Genomic DNA, 25,161 nt, shown 5'->3' with positions numbered 1-25,161 from the left:
TTATGTGATCCACAAATTGTTGTTGTGTATGAAAAATTGTAAATCCACTTTTCACCATTTGTGTTATAAGTCCCTTGTAATAGGGGAGAGTTATGCAATGCAATAAATAAATAAATAAATAATATTAATACTAAGAAATAACATAACAAAGTTACCGTAATATTTTAAAAATAATAATTATATTTTAACTAGCGACCCGCCCCAGCTTCGCATGGGTGCAATGGTGATATATTATGTATGTATTATACTTATAACCTTCCTTTTGGCAAAAAACCGCATCAAAATCCGTTGCGTAGTTTCAAAGATTTAAGCATACAAAGGGACATAGGGACAGAGAAAGCGACTTTGTTTTATACAATGTAGTGATTAACAATTCTCAAAAGACCCTTGATTCATGATTAACAATCAGAGAATGCTTAGTAAGTTATTCTTACAACGTGGGATCTTCCTGGGTGGTTGAACAAACACATAATTAAGCAAATTAAACTAAGTAATGTGTATTTAACCAGTGTTTTAGTGTGCTTTTCCACCAGAGAAGTGCTATGCTACGTTACTGTGGATGCGTTTGGCTTCCACCAATCATATTCATTGGTACACATAGCTTAGCACTGGTGGAAACGGGTTAAATTAAGATATGTTTTTTATGTTTGCTATGGATGGCTTCTCTACTATCGATACATCGCATACTCGAGCTACAGCTACATAGCTTAGTATCAGTGAAAACGGTCACTTAGCTTCACAGCTTAGCTATTACATCTTCGTAGCCTAGCTACATAGCACATCTCTGATGGAAAAGCACCCTTAGACTGTCCTGCCCGACTGATCAAATGGCATCAAAATGATAGTCGAATGAGTGAATAGAAAAGTCGACTATGGTGTTGATTACATTGGGTTTTCTGTTCCCATAATAAGCTCATACTCTTTAGTAATTGGTTTTTATTTCAATATAATGTATGTATATCTGGGGCTTTAGTCTGTTATTAAAATTGTTGCAGTATAACATTGATTTACATACATTTATTTAAAATCCTCTAAAATTATATTTTTAACTACTACTTACAAAATACAAGATAAAATCATATTTAAAAATATAAAAATAGGAGCCGACCAGTAGCGGGAGCATGGTCCATTAATTTTATTATTGCAGATATTAACAAGCTTTATTAGTTTAATTTTGACAAAGGAATGCGTAATCTATCCCCACTATTAGGTATTAAAATCACGTCAATAGTGACATATCTACTAGAATAAAGTCTACCCTACTATAGGAAATTATTATCTAACCTAGGACGCTTTGTCTGCCTCGAAATTTAATCCAAAACCGTTTATCTCCCCCCCCCCCTCCTCGAAAGATAACACGGCGCAGGCACTCCACAAGAAAACTACACAAGACCGAAAATTGTCTCATTTCCTTCTTCCGACTTACATCATTCAACCTTTTTAGGGTTCCGTGTCTAAAAGGCAATTCTTTTTTTTAACCAAACCGACTTCGTGCCACTCTCTGACGTCAACTTTAGGGACACTCTGTGCCCTGTATATTCATTTATTTTATTAGGATAACCAGTAGTTGTTACATTAGGACTTATTATATCTTAACACTTACATAATAATAAATTTAAATGTACAACATTTTAAGGTGTCACAACATGCACTGTTGACAACATAATGGAAATAACATTAGGTATTATGTATAATGTTTTTTTGTTTTTTTAACGAAAATTTTAGTGCGTTTGACCTCAATCTTGCCTGATGGGAAGCAACGATGAGATATAAGGTGGTGCACGCAAGCTCAAATAATGCCTGTTCACTCTTGCCTTGAAAATCCCTATATTAAGTGTGGGAGAGCCATGCTTCGGCACGAATGGGCCGGCTAAACCGGAGTGATACCACGGCCTCACAGAAAACCGACGTGAAACAACGCTTACGTTGTGTAAGTGAGGTTACCGGAGGCCCAATTGCCCCCTTCCCAATCTTTCCAATTCCCGGGTTCCTCAACAACCCTTAAATACCTAACCCCCACAAGGTCGGCAACGCACTTATTACGCCTCTGGTGTTTCAAGTGTCCATGGGCGGCGGCGATTGCTTACCATCACGTCATCCGTCTACCCGTTTACCTTAAAAAAAGCCTTGAAAATCCCTATATTGTACGAATCGGGAAACAGCGATACAGGGAGGAAATACCATTGTAAATAGCTCCTTAACTCGACTCAAGCTTGACCAGTTTTTTGTCCTATTTTGGTCCCGTTTTTGTCCCTTACTCGTCCACTGTCCACTATAATCTCAATCCGCTTAATTCCGGCACAAAAAGCCTGTAATTTGAACGATACGTTTGCCACGCTCTAGTAAATTCAGACAAAGGGTTTTTTTTCCACAACTTCGGGTGGTCCGCCCACTGGGGTCAAATATATTTGAACCTTGCAATGCACTGTAACTTAACATGTTAATATTGTATAAATTAATAAGGCTACCTCGTTGGTCAATTTATTGGTCGTAAGTGCGACTGCCGGACAAGGGGTCTCGTGTTCAATTTTCGAGTCGGGCAAAGGGCAAAGTATAACTGTGCTTTTTTTGGATTTTTGAAATATTCTCGGTAGTAGCACAGAGTTTTGAATTATGCCCAGTATATGGTAATAGGCTCACCTCCTATTACATGGGACTTATAACACAAATGGTGAAAAGTGGGTGTATATTGTATAGCGGCATTACGTGCCGTAATGAGCTCTGCCTAACCCATCAAGGATCAAACATCCCGAAACACCAGAGGCGTTACAAGTGCGTTGCCGGCCTTTTGGGGGTTAGGAATATAAGGGTTGTTGAGGAATTCGGGAAGATTAGGAAGAGAGATAATTGGACCTCCGGTAACCTCAATCACACAACGCAAGCGTTGTTTCACGTCGGATTTCTGCTCGGCCCTGGAGAAATCACGTCGGATTTCTTGTATCACTCCGGTCGAGCCGGCCCATTCGTGCCGAAGCATGGCTCTCCCACACTTAAACCACTGTTATAAGGAGCACTCCTATTTCCAATTTTCGGCAACATTCGTCCCGGTTCCAAAGTAATTTGAATAAAGCTTTCGTATTGGTCAACGATGCCAAATAAGGTTGGTTACACACTGTCAGACTAACCATATAGAGACTCGAACGGACGCTATGTAGGTTAGGCGTACCGTTGCGACAGTACAGTCGCGAGTGTGTGCGAGGCGTGGTTTAAAAAATATATACTTATATTATTTTTAGGACCCTAATAGGTCCTAAATCAGCAATTATTCACTGGAAAATGGGTAACTTTATCATTAAAACTTTCAGTAACTGAATTGCGATCCCAAGCTATACCACACCCTAGCCGCCGCAGGAGACACTTCGGGCGTTGGCGATCGCGTGGCGATCCGACCACCGTAAGTGCGGGTCTGTGGACCGGCACCACGTACGGCGCGTCCAGTTCCTCCTGCGCTTCAAAGAGCCAGACGAATTCACATGGGGCCCAGTAAGGCTGATCGATCCGGAGCTACTGACAACGTAACAGGTTACCGGGATTCCGGATCAAAGCAAGAGTAGAAACGGGGTGGTTTTTAGTCAGTAAGCGCTCTCTCTCGCCTCACCTAAAGCGAGAGAAGTAATTGGATGACTTTGTCTCCTTAAAAATGTGCCTTGCCAAATGTAGAGATTCTGTCAAACCGGGCTCTCGGTAAAGCGGTCTCAGGTTCAATTTATAAATTAGGTAAAAGTGACTGCCTTTTAATTGAATATCTTTGAGAAATGTCCACAAAAGAAATTATAATATTAAGTATTTTAATAATCTTTTCTTTGAAACACTTTCCATACGAACTCAACTCGACTCTGAATTCTGAATCACCAACTCAGAACAACCTTCCATAAAAACCACAGCCTTTGCACAAAAAGGTAATAAGTCTCACAATTCAGAACAAAGTGAAAATGCACCTTAACGCACCAACATTTAAGGATGTATTTAGCTTGTTATGAAATGGAATTGTGACTATTGCCGCCCACGTGGGACCTTCCTACCTACCCACTTATTTACGTCATCGGTTGAATGTTTGCATATTGTTTGAATTAAGTTTCTTTGTTCAATGTAAAGATTCGTTTTACACTATGATAACAGAATAATATTATACACCACCTCTTACCGTGGGTATATATTTTTAACACAGAAAAAAGAAGAAGAAAGAAAAATCATTTATTTCACACATTAAAGAAGAAATACAAATGACATAAGGTATAGTTTATAGTCGAAAAGATTTGATAATTGCCGCTATTGGTCGGCTCCTATTTTATATTTTTAAATGGTTTTTTGTTTCTTTATAAAAATATTTTTTGAGTATTTTAAATAAATATAAGGAAATTATGTATTGTATGGATTTTATACGTATGCCCCAAATCTATAGTGAATTGGGACCAGTTTAGCAAGTGCAAGATATGGCATTGCGCTGGTATTCTACTAGCCCCAAATGATTCGAATAACGAATGTGCAAGCAACTAGAACAATTTATATAAAAAAAAAATCAATAATTTATATGCTAATGCTACTGAATTTACTTAACCCATTCTTGGTCGCTGTGCCAATTAAATGAAACCACCACACAGAAAGAAATACTAGTGTGGGACAACGTTAATTTTAAAGAAACAAAGAAATAAGAAATTCAGTTTTATCAGAAAGCGCAGTTATGTAGTCCCCATCAAATGTAAAATAAATAAAAAATACGAGTCTAATATTTTAAAATAATCTACAAGACGGACATTAAAATAAAAATTCGTCATCTACCCTATTATAAAAATTTAAGGCCATTTCAAAGTGACTTTTATTCACTACATCTCTTAGCGTCCATTAAATTAAACGCAGCGCACACAGACACAACAAGCGACATTGTTACAATTAAAATCGCAGCGACTAGTCGTAACGTGTGTCGGTGAACTAATTGCTAACAAAACGACGAGACTAAGAAATTAATTAGGCTAGAGAATGCTTTAATTCGTTTTATTTATATCTTAGAAGGGAGCTTACAAAGTTATTCTTTCTTTTTTTGTTTTTTCTTTTGTAGATACTGAGTTATGTTCAGGGCTTTGCTTGTGTAGTGGATGATATTTAATCTATATCTATACTATCATATAGATGGTTGGCAGGCCACAACTGTGCAATTGTTTCTGCCTCGCACAGCAAAACTGTGGAATGAGCTGTCGTCGGCGGTATTTCCGAATCGATACGACCTTCAAACCTTCAAGAAAAGAGTATACTCCTTTTTAAAGGCCGGCAATGCACCTGTGACTCCTCTGGTGTTGCGGGTGTCCATGGGCGGCGCTGATCGCTTACCATCAGGCCTCGTTTGCTCGTTCTCCACCTATTCCATAAAAAAAGTATCTATATACTAATACAAAGTGTTCTAAATATATCTGCCGCGGCTTTAATGGGAGGTAGTGTTGTTTGGAGATTACAATAGTGAAGTAATTTCGTACCCCGGGCCAGTTAATTCCATTTGAGAACATGAGCTGAAGAGTTTGTTTGTTTGAACGCACTGATCTCCAGGACTACTGGTACGATTTGAATAATTTTTTTTTCTGTTAGATAGTGCGTTTATCTAGTAGGCCTCCTCTCACACAGAGAAGGTTTGATTAATTACCACGCTTGCTCAATGCGAGTTAACGATTTCAAACTAATAATTAGAAATTATAAGTCACATTGGTACCTGCCGTTGGTACGTTGGTTAATATTACATTCCGTATATTTCCAAGACCTCTATTGACATCGAATTATTACAAGTCACGACCAATTAAAAAGTATGATTTGAAACTCTATGACATTAACATTTTAAATGAGATAGCCACAGATTATAAATAAACTTTATAACTGTTTAACTGTGTGGTGACAGCAGAGAGAGAGAGAGAGAGTAGTAGTAGAATGCAGTGACAATACCATCGCTACTCTTCACGTGGGTATGGTAAGAGCTGGTAGTAGCGGAGCTGCGGACTGCCTAGCGGTTTACCGAGGCTCCAGCTCGAAAAGCAGGAGTAGGAACGGGGTGGTTTTTATTCAGTAAGAGTCTGACACTCCTTCTTGTCTCGCCCAAAGCGGGAGAAGTCATTGGATGATTTTACAACCTCAAAAAATACTTAGCTCTTTGATAAACCTGAACTGGCCTGGCTATTAGCTTTAATAACCAATTTCAATTCAAAATTTATTTGTTACATTAGTTATACGAAGTTTGTGTCAAAGTGTAAAATAAGTGTATAAAAATACTCCGTTGTAGTTCTTTTTCTAGACTTCTTTTCACTATAACTATAAAAATAAACTTAAAAAGCTCTGATTTATTTTAATTAACACCATAACTAAAAAAACTAAAATGACAGACAAAAGCGCGCGAAACGCCATCTTTAAACCAGAGACTAAAGAGAGAAAAACAACTAAAAACTCCTTTTTTTTCTTCGTTTTTTATTTTGTTCCTCTACGCATGCGTGGTAGCGTCATTAGGGAATATTTTGCAAATACTTCGCTGTTCCAACAACCTTAATTATACTTGAAAACAATGTACAGCGCAACAGCATATAAAAGTACACCAAAGCATGAAAATTTCTTGATATGATTTTCAACCTTATCGTTTTAGTATAAGGTTCAAAATGGCTTACAAATGTGTTAGTTTTGGGATATCTTGTGGTGCGGTCATCAGAAAATTCTTAGAAATGTAGACGAGACCACATTTTAGTACTTGTATGTGAACACGAAGTTATTTTTAGAGGATTTCGCCTTAAAAGAGGATTTTTAAAAACTTTTTAATCTGTACTACTAATATTATGTATAAAGCTGAAGAGTTTGTTTTAACGCGCTAATCTCCGGAAGTACTGAATCGATTTGAATAATTATTTTTGTATTTTATCCTACAAAAGAAGAAGTTTAAGTGTGGGACAGCCATGCTTCGGCACTCCAACAAACCTCAAATTCCTAACCCCCAAAAGGTTGGCAACGAACTTGTAACGCCTCTGGTGTTTTAAGTGTCCATGGGCGGCGGCGATTGCTTACCATCAGGTGATACGTCTGCTCGTATACCGGCGTGTTTCATAAAAAAAGACTATATGAGCCAATAGACGTCTTGTGGCTTACATGACAATGATAATTTAATATAGGAACATACAAGTATCTTTTTAAAAGAAATGTAGGCTTTTTTTGACGAAGGAAAGTCATCAAATGAGTTCTCCTGCCTTAGGCGAGGCGAGATGGAGTGTCAGACTCTTACTGACTAAAAACCATCCCGTTCCTACTCCTGCTTTTCGAACCGGAGCCCCGGTAAACCCGCTAGGTAGTCCGCAGCTCCGGACCAAGAAATGTAGGTTAAATATAGATCCCTTTGAACATAAGTAAAGCCACGGGAAAAAGCTATCACACACAGTTTTGTCCCATTTTTTTCAAAATTACTAACTTATTACCATGTTACTGTCAATCAAAAGTACAGTTGGATAAACTATCATCATCGTACATGAGGCTGATCGAGCTATACAAACCAGTATATCTTGGTCCCACCATATACAGTATGGAGATCACTCATATGATTTAAATGATACTACAAGTAGTACTCGTCCACAGAAGCATAATACAACTCAATATTATAATATTTCAACAACAACCGAAAAATTTAGCATTAAAATTTACAAACAAAATAATTGAATAAATCAAGTATTCAATGTTCCTTGAGCACAGAAGAGCCGTAATGTTGTAGATCATAGAAAATAATGCAGTTTTTGGCTTACCTACTATTTCGTCAGCTAAGCTGATAACAAATATGTGGTATAAATTAAGTCATAAGAGGTCTCCCCATACGGTATACCTTTCTACACATTTAGAGCGAGATCCCAGAGCTGTCAGACATATCTTATTTTTACAAGCATTTAACCTTCGGCTTACAGTAGTCTTGTATATACTTTTTAATGCCTTAATGTTTGTAAAGCTTGCCGAGTGACACCAGCGCAGGTACCAGGTGAGAAAGGTAACTTAAAATTAGACTCACTTAACTTAAATTTTTATGTCTGATTTTTATATATGTTTTGTAGAATATTACTCTGAAATCATATTAAAAAAAAACAGACATTTTCCATGGACCAAAACTTTTATCAGGCGCACTAAAAATTAGTGCGCCTTACAAAATTGTAATAGCAATATGTGTGAGGTTGGAGAGAAATATCTTTTCGGCAAAGCAGTAGCACATTTGTAACATTCACGATGGTAATCACGTTCGTGCAAATTATCTGGTAAAACTATGATGATTTGTACTACTGTTTTGCATTACAGGGGCACCATATATTGCTATTGCAATTTTGTAAGGCGCACTATTTTTTAGAGCTTTAAGCCGTCTGATAAAAGTTTTGGTCCATGGAAAGTGTCTGATTTTTTTTAATATGATTTCAAAGTAATTATATTCTACAAAACCTATATAAAAATCAGACATAAAAATTTACGTTAAGTGAGTCTAATTTTTAGTTACCTTTCTCACCTGGTACCTGCGCTGGTGTCACTCGGCAAGCTTTACAAACATTAAGGCATTAAAAAGTATATACAAGACTACTGTAAGCCGAAGGTTTAATGCTTGTAAAAATAAGATATGTCTGACAGCTCTGGGATCTCGGACCAATTCGACGATCAGTTTATACCGTACTGGTTGTATAGCTTGATGTGTCGCTCTGTATCTAAGTGACGTCTAATTTCATTGTGCATAATGCCTGACAAGTGAACACGATGATTATGTCATTTTTAAAGTCAGCCATCTTGAGAATCATGAATATTTTGATAGATATACTAGCTTCTGCCCGCGACTTCGTCCATGCAATCCCGTTTGTTCCCGTTCTCGTGGGATTTTCAGGATATCATAGGATAAAAAGCTGCCTTCCCACCAATTTTCACCCAAATTGATTTAGACGTTCTTGAGTTACTAATAGTGCAACCAACACAACATTTTTAACGTTGGTTTTTTATTAAATAGGCTCCAAAACCAAAAATGTAGATATTTGATTTTATGGTATAAGCCGGTAAACGAGCAAATGGATCACCTGATGGTAAGCAATCGCCCCTTCCAATTTGGACCTCTGGTAACCTCGCTTACACAACGCAAGCGTTGTTTCACGTCGGTTTTCTGTACGGCCGTGGTATCACTCCGGTCGAGCCGGCCCATTCGTGCCGAAGCATGGCTTTCCCCAGATTTACTAATTCGGCACAAACATGGCGTTGCAAATAAAAAAAAATGAATAAATAAATTTTTAGGCAACTATACCTACAGTATTTAAAAATAACGTTTTAAAAAAGAACAATCTAAGTAATTAACTAGACTAATCTTAGCTATTCTTAAAACCAGGCTTTATATTTCTAAAGCAACAAAATTTCAAGACCTATTTCTAAAGAATTTCAGTATTTAAAGTAAAAAACTAACAATTCCTACGTAAAGCGCTACGTCGCAGGAAAAAAAGGTAAAATTGACACCGGTTTAAAAATAGAACGCGACGCCATTGTTGTTAGTAGGCACTTTTTTTTGAAACGACATTAATATTTTCTCCGGAGCCAAGTCTTTTTACATTGTTTCTTTTAAAAAAGCAAGTTTAACGCAATGTCTTTTGCACATCATGAACGCGAGTGTTATTTGTTATAGTCGTTGTTTATTACAAGAAGACATGCTTGGCAACTTTTTAAACTTTTTATTTTATAATGGCAAGCATTAAATTTGTTGTATTTTACGTTCTATCTGAGTTTTAATCCTGACATTTTGCGAAACAAGTTTTCATGCACCTGTTTTCAAGCACGCCATTTTAAAATGTGCTTCTTTAATTTATGTTGGTAGTCAATGGAGTTTTGTTTATTAGTTTTATTAGCTATTAATAAAGAATGCGAAAGTTTGTATGGACGGATGTTTGTCACTCAATTATAGCTAACTAGCCAAGTTATTCTTTTTTTTTTAATGTGGGATATCATTCAATGACTTCTTCCGCCTTGGGTGAGGCGGGTTAGAGTGTCAGACTCTTACTGACTAAAAACCACCCCGTTCTTTCTCCTGCTTTGAATCGGAGCCCCGGTAACCTGTTACGTTGTCCGCAGCTCCGGATTAGGCATCAGCCCTACTGGGCCCCATCTGTGGTGGTCTGGCTCTTTGAGGCGCACGCGGTATTTGGTACAGGGATAGATTATAGTCTAGAATAACACATAAGCTAGTTTTTATCCCACGGGAACGCAATAGAAACCGCTGGCAGCGACAGAAGCCAGTTTTATTTCAAAGATCATTCATTGCACATAAATATTGTCCCGACAACTAAGTGATCAAGTGCTTAACAATAAAGAAATATATTGAAGCTCAGTTTCTCACGACATTTAATACTGATTAAGTACATCCCTTTTATTACACACTGAGTTGACAACTGTAAACTAGTTATATCCAAGCTTTGCTTGTCGTAATCAGATATCAAAGTAATATACAATTGCTGCGGACTACCTAGCGGGTTTACCGGGGCTCCGGCTCGAAGGGCAGGAGTATGAACGGGGTAGTTTTTAGTCAGTAAGAGTTTGACACTCCCTCTCGCCTCGCCCAAGGTGAGAGAAGTCATTGGATGATTTTCCCCACCTTGAAGTGTCAGACTCTTACTGACTAAAAACCACTCCGTTCCTACTCCTGCTTTTCGAGCCGGAGCCCTGGTAACCCGCTAGGTAGTCTGCAGCTCCGGGTTGGATCTGTGTGGTAGCTTACGATAAAATACAGCCGTTAAACCACCCGCGTGAAGAGCAGGGGTGGTGACAAATATACCCTACTCTACCGTGATATTATCAACATTTTAATATACGCTTCATACATCAGTCATTGTTTGAAGTTCTCAGGCAATTATTAGTAAAAGCAGGCTAGCTGATAGACATCAGGGTCATAGGCAGATCGTGTGAAGGTGATACCAATCTATCAGCGATGCAACGCTTCGTAGGGATGGGGTGAGTCGATGATATTGTGACGATGTTTGACGGTGTAGTGGTGAGAAGGAGAAATGTGGTGTGTTTTTTAAGAAGGCCGATTGTTAAGTGCTGTTCTCTTAGGTAGCTAGACCAGAACCAGACCCGTGCGTGCGGCGCCTCAAAGAGCCATCAGACCACCACAGATGGGGCCAGTAGGGCTAATGCCTGATCCGAAGCTGCGGACTACCTAGCTGGCTTACCCGCAGGAGTAGGAACGAGGTGATTTTTAGTCAGTAAGAGTTGACACTACCTCTCGCCTTGCCCTGGCGAGAGAAGTCACTGGATGATTTTCCCCCTCAAAAAAAAGCGTTGTTTCTGTGTTGTCACTTCTATATTTTCTACAAATATGTAGACAAAACCATACTCATCTTAAACTCCATATACTGTAATAATCAATATTTTATAAATGGTAAGTCAAAAAACCAAATGAAAAGCGAATTTCAAAATAAAAGACCAAATTAAATTCTACGTACAATCCAAACTCATTACAAGAAACAACACTACATCATACACCAATACTTAAATGGAATTAACCATATCGATATCCAATATATCGACAAAAGCCCCGCCCTACCACTTCATCCAGTAATGGCCGCCTGTCAAGTTATAATTACGTTTCTTTTTTACTCTAATTGTATATTATAAACGTGGCTTCTTTTGTTTTTTATAATTATTTTATGGGTGTGAATAGAATCTTACTGTTGTGTACCATTAACATTAAATTGATGATTATTATTGAAGAGCTATTATATGTATTATGTTATTGAAGAGCTTTATTATATGTATGTATATGTGCTTTTAATTTTATAATATTGTCTATAATGTTTTTTATGGTATAAGCCGGTAAACGAGCATACGGATCGGCTAGCAATCACCGTGGCCTATGGACGCTTAAAACACCAAAGGCGTTACAAGTGCGTTACCGGCCTTTTGGAGGTTAGGAATTTAAGGGTTGTTGGGGAATCCGGGTTTGGGAAGATTGGGAAGTAGGTAATTGGAGGTCCAATAACCTCACACACAACGAAACACATCGCAAGCGTTGTTTTACGAGGCCGTGGTACGGCTAACCCGCATTGAGCAAACTTGGTGACTAATGTTCAAACCTTCTCTGTGTGAGACGAGGCTTTTGGTCAGCAGTGGTGACTTATAGGCTGTTGATGTGACACCTAACAGTACAAGTAAGGGATAACTTTAGGTGCCACGCCACGCTAAGAACTTTTAATTACGAGATGGTTTAGGAAAACTTAGTGAAATCAATTATAAGTTTTTTTAAAAATTGCGAGACGGTTGTTGTGCCTTGTATATGGAATTAGGCTAACTTCTTCGACCCGAAGCTGCAGACTACCTAGCGGGTTTACCAGGGCTCTGGGTCGATGAGCAGGAGTAGGAACGGGGTGGTTTTTAGTCATTAAGAGTCTGACACTCCCTCTCACGTCCCCCATTGGATGATTTTCCGCCCCTTAGATGATTTACCCCTCAAAAAAAAAGCCCGGCATAAAAAAATACATACATACACTACAAGATTATCACAGTCCCATGCGACAATCCAAATTGCAGTTTTGATATCTAATCTCATTGTCATCTTTATGTCACCTAATTGTGAGAAAAGACGTTTTGTATGGGAACCCGCCGCCATATTTAGATGAAACGATAAATGTCTAGATGTAAATCCAATGTTAAGATAGATAGACAAATAATGAGAAAATTCTACTATTGTTTGTTTGTTTGTACCGCGTTTTTCTAATCATATTTCTTCTTGTGTTGTGTTGTGTATTTTTTTTTTATCTAATCTGTCAGTCTTGTCTTCTCACGAATGCAATTCTTGTATTTGCTTGTGGTAGAAAAAAGTGTTTGATGTGTTAATCATTCTCTGACTCTATATGACAGCCAATGAGGTTTTTTGCTCGTTCTTCTCCATAGGAATCTATCTTTCACTTTGGAAATGCAAATAGTTTCACTAGAGGACTGACCGATAGACACACTAATTACGAATTTAGATTAAGACAGTCATACATTTCCCTGGGATGCGCCGGACTTTATAGTACTCCGGTGTTATCATAGTTGTATCTACCGTAGATCCTGGCTTACAGGAGTTGCAGCGGCTTTGGTAAGTTACGGCGGGCATGTCCCATTAAAAAAACACATAAATTATTTTGTTTGACGTCCAAAAGTGCCTTTAGGATCCATTTTGATGTGCCCGATCAGGTAATCGAACCTAAGTCCTCCTATTTAGCAGTTACAACGACTCTATTAACCAAATTCAATTAAAACACCGAAATATAAAACCCACAAAATGAAAGTCTTTGAAACAAATTCACACAACATTTTTACGATTAGAAACCTAGGTCCCACTTTAGAAATGACCTAGCCCAGTGCCTAGTGCTTTCACAAGGCACTGGGTCATCAATCACACACCACGGACATGCGCAATCAGGTCCTAGGTCCGTACTAGATAACTCGCCTTAGGTCATAGGGTCGGCTAAGGTCCGATACAAGCGTGCGACTTTCTAAAATTACATTTATTTAACTAGTGTTCTTTTTTATGGTATACTAGCTACTCTGCTCGGTTCCTATTAATCGTGGTGTGATGTTTTATAGCCTATAGCCTTCCTCGATAAATGCGCTATCCAACACAAAAATAATTATTCAAATCAGACCAGTAGTTCCTGAGATTAGCGCGTTCAAACAAACAAACTCTTCAGCTTTATAATATTAGTAAGTATAAAAGTATAGACTAGCTTCTGCCCACGACATCGTCCGACAAAAAAATGGGGATGAAAAATAGATGTTGGCCGATTCTCATAGATACCGGATAAGCACAAAAAAGTTCATCAAAATCGGTCAAGCCGTTTCGCAGGAGTATGGCAACGAAAACTGTTAGATTATGTATTATACATATTATAAACCTTCATCTTAAATCACTCTATCTATTAAAAAAAATCTCATCAAAATCCGTTGCGTAGTTTTAAAGATTTCAGCATACAAAGAGACATAGGGACAGAGAAAGCGACTTTGTTTTATACTATGTAGTCAAGCCGGTAATCGAGTATAGAGATCACCGGAAGGTAACCAATCACCGCCGCCCATGGATACCCGAAACACTAGAGGCGTTACAAGTACGTTTTCACTCTGGTCGAGTCGACGCATTCGTGCCGAAGCATGGCTCTCCCACACTTAAAATGCTGTTTAAAATGCTTAAAACACTTTTATGACAACTTCGCTTGCGTTTTTGTTTTGTTATTTATCTAGCTGTGGTCAAAATCTGTTCAGTAGAAGTAAGTTTGAATAAAACTGTAATCAACAAGGATGTAGCGTAGACTGTCCAAGCGACAGACGTACGAGCGCTAGAAAATCGCAAGTCCGTCAGTCGCTCGTCTGTATCGAGCCTAATCGTAAAAGATTAAACTGGCCACGACTAGCCCGAGGGCCTAATTTGAGAACATAAGAGTTAGATTAACATGTTCGTACTTAGATATTTAACTATATTTATGTATGTACGGCCAAACACACTATGTATATTGCTATGCAGGTAGGTAAAGATTGACTCACTATTGAATAGGGAAGATGAAAAAAAATCAATTTAGTCCGCCAGTTAGGTAATAAAAAAATATTAGACACGTATCCTTTTATTTTATTTTGTCATATAATAATACATCATTTTTACGTATTAAACGTTTGAACAGTTTGGGCCGGTGTGATACCACGGCCTCACGGAAAACTGATATGAAACAACGCTTGCATTGTGTGAGCGAGGTTACCGGAGGCACAATTCCTAATCTTCCCAATCCCCAATTCCCCAACAACCCTTAAATTCCTAACCCCCAAAAAGCCAGCAACGCACTTGTAACACCCACTTGTATCCATGGACGGCGCCAATTCCTTATCATCAGGTGATCCGTCTGCTTATTTCCCGACCTAACCCATAAAAACTCTAGTCAGTCAGTCAGTCAGTCACGTCACGTTACCCAGTTACCCCAGGTCAGTATATAGGTAAGCAGCCCACACGGAGTCCGGTTACCTTGCCTACATAGTTAACGTAACTACCTCCAACTAACTATAAACTTGAAGTACTGTAATTATAGGGATGTGTGTTCCATTCGGTTTGGAGTTGTCGATAGTTTTTCGTTAAGGGATAAAATGTAGTCGATAGATTTTCTTTTTTTTTATTTTGCACTTCACTGAATTTTTTTGTACTTATTACGGAATTTCGACGCTTAGCAGATGAATTAAAAACATTTTTAAATTTAAGATTAAAGTTATTTATTAATCGGCTCCTGCGATACCCGCGCATTTATTTCTATTAATCCTTAATTAGGCACTTTTGAAACGTCGAATTGTCCGTCAGTCTGTCTGTCAATGAAGCTAGGTGCTCGTTCCAAAGTGTAGCTTCGAATGGAGAGGAACGAGCAAAAAACTCCATGGTCTATTGTAAAACAGGCCCTACTAAATATCGATAAAAAACACTATCGATATCATCCCAACACTACTCGTTACGACTCCCAGTTATTATCAGCACCTGTGGCGACACCTGCTAACTGTTATTACAACTATTTGAAACTTTACTTAGAAAATATAATAATTGTAAATTAAGCACTTTGCTTCAAGTTATACACCTAGTACCTACTCTATCATAGTTATTTTATTTTACTGCTGTTGTTAGTTTCAAACATAACTTTATATCAAATTAAATTTTATTATTCATAACACAATATGTTAAGCCCTCAAAGTGGTATTTAGAAGGGTACATATACAATGTAACGCCCACATGTTTATCATTTAATTCGGTTTAATTACTTCTGATATTTATTTTATATAAGTATACCTTTTAAACCTTCCCACCCTTTAAACTTAAAATGGACTATACCATATATGATACTAACACATAATGTCATCAGAAAATCATACGGAGTACGAACGGGGTGGTTTTTAGTCAGTAAGAGTCTGACACTCCCTCTCGCTTCGCCCAAGGCGGAAGAAACCATTAGATAATTTTCCCCCCTTAAAAAAAGGATACTTTTTATCTAGAAGCTAGAAGTTAGCAAAAATATAAATATAAGGTTTAACACGTAGAAACAACAAGAATTTTAGTTAATTTACGTATTAACTGCGAAATAGCTTCGTTTAAAACATTTAACTGTTATAATTGTATAGTTTAAATTACTTTAAATGGCGGTTTAGTCGGGTTTTATCTCCTAACTACTCTTAAGTTAATACTTAACTAGAGTTTATGATCTTAGAGCATTCTTGGGGTAGAGTGAATCCTATTAAAACTAACTTTTAGTTACATTTGTGCCTACTTTTTGTAGTATGAGGCTCCGGCTCGAAGAACTAAGTATGGGAGAGCCGAATGGGCCGGCTCGAGTGATATCACGGCATTACAGAAAACCGGCGTGAAACAATATATGCTTGCAATGTGTTTCGTTGTGTGGAGTTACCGGAGGCTCAATGTCTTACCTTACCGATTCCCCAATGACCCTTAAATTCTTAACCCCCAAAAGGCCGGCAACGCACTTGTAACGCCTCTGGTGTTTCGGGTGTCCATGGGCGACAGCGATTGCTTACTATCAGGTGATCCGCCATCTCGTTTACCAGTTTATACCATACAAAAAAGCAGGAGAAGGAACGGTGTGGTTTTTAGTCAGTAAGAGTCTCACACTTCCTCTCGGTTCGCCCAAGGAGGGATATGAAGTCATTGGATGATTTTCCCCCCTCAAAATAGAAAGCAGTTGATTGTCACATTAAATATGCGCATTTCTGATTACCCATTAGAGAATTGAAAGGCGTGATATTAGTTCCATACATATTACAGTAAAGTTCCTATAACCCACATTCGTATAAAACTTGATATAAACACGTTTCGCATAATTACTTTTTATGCGAGTCCAGCTACTCGCATAATTATTTTTACTACCTATTTATAGAGTGGTCGTATGTTGTATGTGCCAGTTTTGAGTCATATGCATTTTTATCGACTAACTACCTATAAAGGGAGAACGGGTTGTAGGGATGGGGGAGATGTTTATCGATATCGATAAAAAAAGTTGTTTTTGCACATTTTTTTGATGAACAGCCTCGTTAGTCGAAAAGTTATTGAACAAGACATTCGATTTTCAAGTCAGACAAAGTATTATTTAGTTTTTCTATTAACACTAGTAGTATACACATATACACGGTGTAAATAGAACGATCCCAAACGCCACAAACAGGCGATGGTAAAAAACGAGATTCATTAAAAAAAAAAAGTATTAAAATTTTTTATGTAGTAATCGTTGTAATCAACTGCTTAAGGCTGATGTTGCATGAATGACATGAAAAAAATATTGAAAATTATAAAAACAAAAAAATTCTTATAGCATCTTTCGGGAGCGGTTCCGTTTACAACCTGTATTTATAGATCTAGCTACTCCCGTAGTTTCACCCGATATATATCCGAAACTACTGGTTCGATTTGAATAAATATTGTTGTGTTGGATAGCTCATTTATCGAGGAAGGCTATAGGCTATAAAATATCACGCTGCGATTAATAGGAGCCGAGCAGCAAGTAAAACCGCGGGAGTAGATAGTAATTAGTATGTTTATCGTTCAATAAATTTCGCTTTAACGTTAGCTCCTCAGTATAATACCGTTATCTCTCAATTATTAAATAATTTATTATTAGAAAGAATCAATTAAGTTTTTTTACCTAACATGGGAAATGAACTCGGGATCTCGTGAGTCATTAAAAGTAACGATTTAAGTTTATTGTTATTACTATTTAATGAGCGGAATATTATACAATATACCGATTATGCGTTTTATTATTTAAAAGATAAGAGTATGTTATGTATTTAATAAATATTATTACTGTATCTTATATGAAAGTTACTATGCATAAAATAATACTTTACCAGATTCTTGCTGTGAAAGATTCAGCAGGTTACAGGGACTCCAGCTCGAAACAGGAGTAGGAACGGGGTTTTTTCGTCAGTAAAAGTCTGATTTTCCCTCTCGAATCACTCACTAAGGCTATTGCATGATTTTCCTCTCTTAAAAAATAAGTTTTACTTTATTTTTTATGAGTTTTAATTCGATCGTTAATTTTTTTTTTTTTTTTTTGAAACGAGCAGACGAGTCACCTGATGGTAAGCGTTTAGCGCCGCGTATGGACACCCGCAACACCAGAGGCGTCTTAATTAAATCACATATCAACTAAAAACAAAACTAATTACACAAATCCCCAATCCTTAAATCCCTAACCCTTAAAATACCGGCAACGCACTACTAACTCCTCTAGTGTTGCGTGTGTTCATTGGCGGCGGCGATTGCTTACCATCAGATAATACGTCTGCTCGTTTACCGCCTTATACCGTAAAAAAAAAAACACTCATTTCGATATCGGTTAACATTGTAATACCCAGTCGTTGACACCGTACCTATAAATAGCCGAATAGAAATAAATAAAGAAGGAAAAATAATAATTTAATAGTCCTATAATTAAAAACTAACAAAGAAATATACTTACTCAGTAATTAACTACTGATAAATACGTCGGTATGGAAATATGTCTGCAATGCTATAATTGTGAAGTTATTTTATGAAAAGTGCGGCCTTAAAAGGATTGCTAGTGAAGCGATGAAGGGTATGTCGTAACTTATCGATATTTTTGTAAAACGATTTTTATTAAGTGCAATATATTAGACGGTATGTCAATAATCCGTGATAATAGGCTAGTTTCCTACTAGCAAATCAAATACTTTTTTCGAAACGTCAAAAACAATATTTTTTTTACACAAAACAAGATTTTGACGTCAAATAGCAGACTTATTTCTAGAAATTTAGCTAGAAAAAATCGAAAATTAAGTAGTTCGTCAAATTTATGAATAAGAATGTGATTATTTTTGGATATTTTATTGTATTTAAAAGTTGTAATAATTTGTTTTTGATCAGTAAATATCCCTATTGTATGTTAGGGTGTTTCAATAAAAGTCAATGTCTCACACTAAGTAAGTTTTATTTTTACTTTCATTATGGAAACGCAACGCAACGTCACGCCTTTTATCTCCGAAGGAGTAGGCAGAGTAGCACATTACGGCAAGTAATGCCGTTATACAATGTACACACACCATTTGTGTGCACCAGTATTTTTTTAAGGGGGATATTCATCTAATTACTTCTCCCGCCTTGGGCGAGCCAAGAAGAATATGTGTATAATAGTATCACACTAATATTATAAATGTGAAAGTTTGTTTTTTAGTCAATCACGCTGAATTTACTGTTCGGATTTTAAATCACACGAGAGACAAGGGGGAATATCAATGCCCCCTGAAAAAAATGTGTTAAAAAGCCAACTATCGACACATGTCACATCCCTAGCAATAAAGTGCCGTTACACCTGAACCTTTTTTCATCGACCATAAACTACCCCGTCGCATTAACTAATATTTATAACTAGCAACACTGTGCATAAGGCAATAAATCGCTGTTTATACTAGCTAAACTAGCTTTTACTCGCGACTTCTTATTTTTTATCACGCTTTTTATCCCCGTAGGGGTAGGCAGAGGTGCACATTACGGCACGTAATGCCGCTATACAATGTACACCTACTTTTTATCATTAATGTTATAAATCCCATGTGATATTGGGTGAGCCTATTGCCATATACCAGGTACAATTCCAAACTCCGTGCTACTACTGAGATTTTTTTTTTAATCCGAAAAAAGCCCAGCAATTCTTTGCCCGACCCGGGAATCGAACCCGAGACCCCTTGCTCGGCAGTCGCACTTGCGACCACTCGACCAACGAGGCAGTCTACACTGTGTATAAAGCTATAAATCGCTCTTTATACGTAAACTAGCTTTTACTCCCGACTTCTTACTTGAATAAATATCCGATGTTTCACCGTCCCAATGGGAATTTCGGGTAAATCCTCTCTTAGTGTTGCTTTTTCTTGACACTTTTCGAGGACTTACATGTCATGTAGTATTTACTAGCTGTATGTTATCTGTCAGTCACTCTGTTACTCAGTAACTGATGTGTCTCATAATAGGAATGATGACGGGGTATGAAAATTAAAAATCTATTTAGTTCGTCAGTTAGGTAATGAAAAAATATTAGATAAGTACGTATTTTTTTTTATTTTGACATATTATAAGATAACAAGATTTGAGATACAGAGGTTGTGGCGGGCTTGTCCCATAAAAAATGCTGTGAAAACTCCATGCTTCGGCACAAATGGGCCGGCTCGACCGGAGTGATACCACGGCCTCACCGAAAAACGACATGACACTTACACAACGAAACACAACGCAAGCGTTATGTTTTGTTGCATAAGTGAGGTTACCGGAGGTCCAATTCAATTATATTATATTCCAACAAACCCTAAATTCCTAACCCCGAAAAGTCCGGTAACGCACTTGTAATGCCTCTGGGTTCGGGTACTTTGCTTTCTATCAGGTGATCCATCTGCTCATTTACAAAAATTTTATAACCGCTTTACCATCGCCCTAAACAAAAATAACATCGATAAAAAGCAAGCACATCACTATTCTTAATTAAAATACATTTGCATGAATATGTGGGATAGGATGTGCCTTTAAGAGGGATGAAAAAAAAATAGGTTTCTCTATTAAACTAGTTACAAGTTAAAACATGTTGACGGACCTGTTTTGACCTGATATGGAGGTGGACACCTGTTCGCTTGACATAGATACCTGTCTGGAGCTTATGTGGAATCTAGGGTCCCGTAGCAGACGTGTGACCTAGTAATATGTTGTAGAAAACTGTGGATTTTGAATATTTGAATTTCCTCATTGGTCAAGTGATTACCGAAGGTTTTGGAAAATTTTGAGAATCGGTTGAGACCTAGTTTAATGCTGAATTACTGACTATTTGCCATTTTGACCCCGAACCCAGTGTGTCAATATATAGAATAGAATCAGGCGAAAATCTAGTTAATCTCTCTTTGCGAAAATCTATGCTACACTAACAATACAATAGATTTTTAGTTTTAATTCCGCTTATACATGTATTTTTAACATGCGGTGTGCAGCACCGCCCTCCCGCCCGCAATTAAATGCTCATGCAGCAGAGGTGCAACATAAAACACACACATAACATGCAATATACCACTCGACATATGTCTCGCTCCTCCACGGAGCATCTTCAGGAGTTGACTCGGCGGCTCCTGAGCTGCAGGAGTATCGAGTAGTAGATTGTATTGTAAATCCATCAATCCATTGTGTCAAGTCAAATCAAACCATTTATTACCATTAACCTTTAATTACTCATTTTTGAAATGTCTGTCAGCTAGGTGCTCGTTCCTAAGTAGTTTCGAATGGAGGAGAACGAGCAAGAAACACCATCATCAAAACAGTGGGTACACTTGCACTGTTGCAAGCGCCATGATCACGGATGAACTCAAGTTCATATCGGAAACCCATACCGATACCGAAATATCGGAAACTCATAGACATAAATAAACATGGTAAATATCCCGTCTTAAGTTCTAATGTTAGTGTTAGTGACCATGGCAGTTTAAAAACTTGTAACATAAAGTATCTTTACTATAAAGAAGAAATGAATCACAATAAATAAAATAGTAATAAAAATGGGCCGGTACTCGATAATGAAGTCGTCCAGTCATGCGCGCACGCATCACATCCGGCGGCAAACTAAAGCGCCATCTATCGTGAGCTGAATAAGTTATTAAACGTCTGGCTGTGACGTCATTGTACTTTGATCTAACCGAAGGTCTATAGCCCTTAAAACTGATATTACAATTCATATTAAGTATCTTCAGGTAAACTGACGTAATATGTGAATAGTAGGTAATAGTCCCCAACAACCCTTAAATTCCTATACCCCCAAAAGGCCATTGGCATTGCATGAACAGGAATTGTAAAAAAAAAATTGTATGACAAGGGCACGGACCAAGAGTCCGTGGAGAACAACTGTAAATAAACTGATAAAAAAACCCCAAAAGGTCGGCAACGCACTTGTAACGCCTCTGGTGTTTCAAGTGGCCATGGGCGGCGGCGATTGCTTACCATCAGGTGATCCGTCTGCTCGTGTTCCATAAAAAAAAGTAAGCTTATCAAATGAAAACCAGGTTTCGAATTGCTCCTTGCTAGTTTATTCTGCAGACTATATAGAATTGGCTCCGGCTTGAAAAGTAAGAGAAGGAACAGGGTGGTTTTTAGTCAGTAAGAGTCTGACACTCCCTCTCGTCTCACCCTAGGTGAGAGAAGCCTGTGGACAATTTTCCCCGCTCAAAAAAAAACTGAAGTCTACCGTCCCAAGGACGTGAATGTCACAACGAAACAAAAGAGGCCGATTTGATTCCTGATCAAGTTGAAAACTTAACCCTATAGAAAATATCTTTAGTAGTAACTAGCAACCCGCCCCAGCTTCGCATAGGTGCAATGATGATATATTATGCATGTATTATACATATAAACCTTCCTCTCGAATCACTCTATCTATTAAAAACCGCATCAAAATCCGTTGCGTAGTTTTAAAGATTTAAGCATACAAAGTGACATAGGGACAGAGAAAGCGACTTTGTTTTATATCTTTAGTACTCATAGTAATAACTTCATACGAGTAGGTCCAGTCCACGACTCTTGAACTCAAAGTCCAGGGTTCAATTACCAAGTTAGGATTTTCTATTTTGGGAAATTTTCAATGGGGAATGGTGTGTAGGATTGTGCTCAAAATGGCAATAGACGAGGTTCCTATAACATGGGGTTTCAAATTAAGTGACCATTCTATGCTATGGAGCTTGTTTGTCTATCATCATCATCAGCCTATAAGTGTGGGAGAGCCATGCTTCGGCACGAATGGGCCGGCTCGACCGGAGTGATACCACGGTCTCACAGTACACCGACGTGAAACAACGCCTGCGTTGTGTTTCGTTGTGTGAATGAGGTTACCGGAGGCCCAATCTTCCCAATCCCCGATTCCCCAACAACCCTTAAATTCCTAACCCCTAAAAGGCCGGCAACGCACTTGTAACGCCTCTGGTGTTTCAAGTGTCCATTGGCGGCGGCGATTGCTTACCATCAGGTGATACGTCTACTCGTTTACTGCTCCATAAAAAAGGGGGCCACTGCTGACCAAAGGCCTCTTCTGACACGGAGAAGGTTTGAGCATTAATCACCATGTTTGCTCAATGCGGGTTGTCTATCTATAGGTGCTAATATTTGGAACGAATTATAGAAAAATCTTTATGAATTTGGTGATACTAGCTTCTGCCAATAGTTTTGCTCGCGTCATCAAGATCAAATGTATGCCTGTTTTGGGAGTCTAGACTTTTTTTTTGGTATAAGCCGGTAAACGATCAGACGGATCACCTGATGATAAGTAATCGCTGCCGCCCATAGACTTCCAAAACACTAGATGCGGTATAAGGTTTGGTTGGAGATCTGGGATTGGGAAGGGGGTAATTGAGCCTCCGGTTACCTCATTCACACAACGAAACTACAACGCAAGCATTATTACACATCGAACCAAGCAATTTCAGCTAAATAACATAACTGGTGAAAACTTCATTACAATAACAACAACGTAATAATGATATTATAATATAAAAGGTACAGTTAATTTATTCGTCCGCATATGGGACGTCGAGCGTCGCATGCGCATCACAGATTTACGGCGCATGGCTCTCTCTCACATAAATATAGGGACGCGCCTTATATCGGCGGTAGACAGGTTAAACTTTGTGTGTGGTACAAGACATGGGCGGTGTAGGGTTAACCATCAATAAAGGTACGCGTCCGCAGGCCCGCATCGTACGCATCGCACGCAACGGATTTTAGTTTGTCTTGTATAGAAACTCATACAACTGCGTCCACTGATCCGCATCGTACGGACCGCATCATCAGCAATGCCTACATGTAATGCGTACTGATGACACCATACGAAATATTGATGTCAAAAATCCAAATAAAACTGACATCGATAATTCAATTGCTCCAATACTCGCGTCGGTAAACCGAACGTTGCCGAACAGTGGGCGCAGTCAATCCGTCCGATGCGTGCGATGCGGGTCTGTGGACGCTTACCATGACAGTGAGGTTGCCATAACTTTTATATTATTGGAAGCAAGTATAACAGCTCACACATAGGACCCACTTAGGTTTAAGTCAAATTTGCTTGGCGACAGGGCTTCTCCCAATTGTACAGTCTTTTTTGTGCGTTTAGGCTTAAGTCATCCGGTCTCCTGCATTAAATTCACCGAGGGAAGTGGAAACAATCGTTTTCTTTTCTTTTCTCCTCTAATAATATCTTCTGATTTATTTCGTTGCGGGATCCAAGACAGTTTATTCATGTCCCTTCCCTGAGACGCCCGGACTTCAGTGCTCCGGTGTTTACACTCCTGGTGCACTGGAGTTGCAGCGGTTTTGGGAGATTGTGGCGGACTTGACCCATAAAAAAAATCTTACGGAAACAAATACTTTCGATGATACATCGATTTTAAATATCGCCTGACGACACTTCTAGCTACATTTTATACGTGGAAATTACGTATTTGCCACCCACTCCCATTCCTAAACTTTGATTCGTTTTATGTAAGTATGTATTGCTAACTTATATGACAAAATAAACTTGACGGACTAAATAGATGTTTAATTTTCATACCCCGTCATCCCTATTGCTTACCATCAGGTAAGTCGTCTGATCGTTCACCGCCCATAAAATATTTGTGTAATAATGAAATTTCATAAAATAAATCGCCATCTCTTTTACTTTGGACCACACAACAAGGAAACAATAAGAGTAGGGTTCCCAACTATACTGTTAAAAACAGTATTATACTGTTTTTCACTAAATTATACTTTTTACTGTTGAACAATAATAAAGTATACAAAATACTGTTTTCAAAATGCTTAACACTACACAGTGTTAAATGTTAGACGCTCACACATATTTAAAAAAAATAATAAAATACTGTTAATTTTTCTAAAATACTGTTTACTTTCCTTCTCAGACCTAAATATACTTTATTTCTTGTAAAAAAAGTTGGCAACCCTAAATAAGAGTGACCAGCCGCAACCGGGAATGGAACCTGTATACCTTGATAACAGGACCACTGCTACTAAGGAAGCTGGAGCCAAGCCAAAATGTTTACACTTATCATTTTAAACATCACAAGTAGCTTATTACCTAACTAAGTGTTAGAGAGCCATGCTTCGGCACGAAT

The 25,161-nt window shown here is 38.1% G+C and overlaps 1 protein-coding gene across 2 annotated transcripts in view; it reads left to right on the top strand.

The window, feature by feature from the left end:
* The window catches only part of LOC118280000 (uncharacterized), a 61,058-nt gene that overhangs the window by 17,019 nt on the left and 18,878 nt on the right, over positions 1 to 25,161 (top strand). The window lies entirely within an intron of this gene.

The sequence above is a fragment of the Spodoptera frugiperda genome, chromosome 22 (assembly GCF_023101765.2).
Source record: "Spodoptera frugiperda isolate SF20-4 chromosome 22, AGI-APGP_CSIRO_Sfru_2.0, whole genome shotgun sequence".
NCBI classification, from domain to species: domain Eukaryota; kingdom Metazoa; phylum Arthropoda; class Insecta; order Lepidoptera; family Noctuidae; genus Spodoptera; species Spodoptera frugiperda.
The sequence above is the reverse complement of the archived record's forward strand: the minus strand, read 5'-3'. Positions and strand labels throughout refer to the sequence as shown.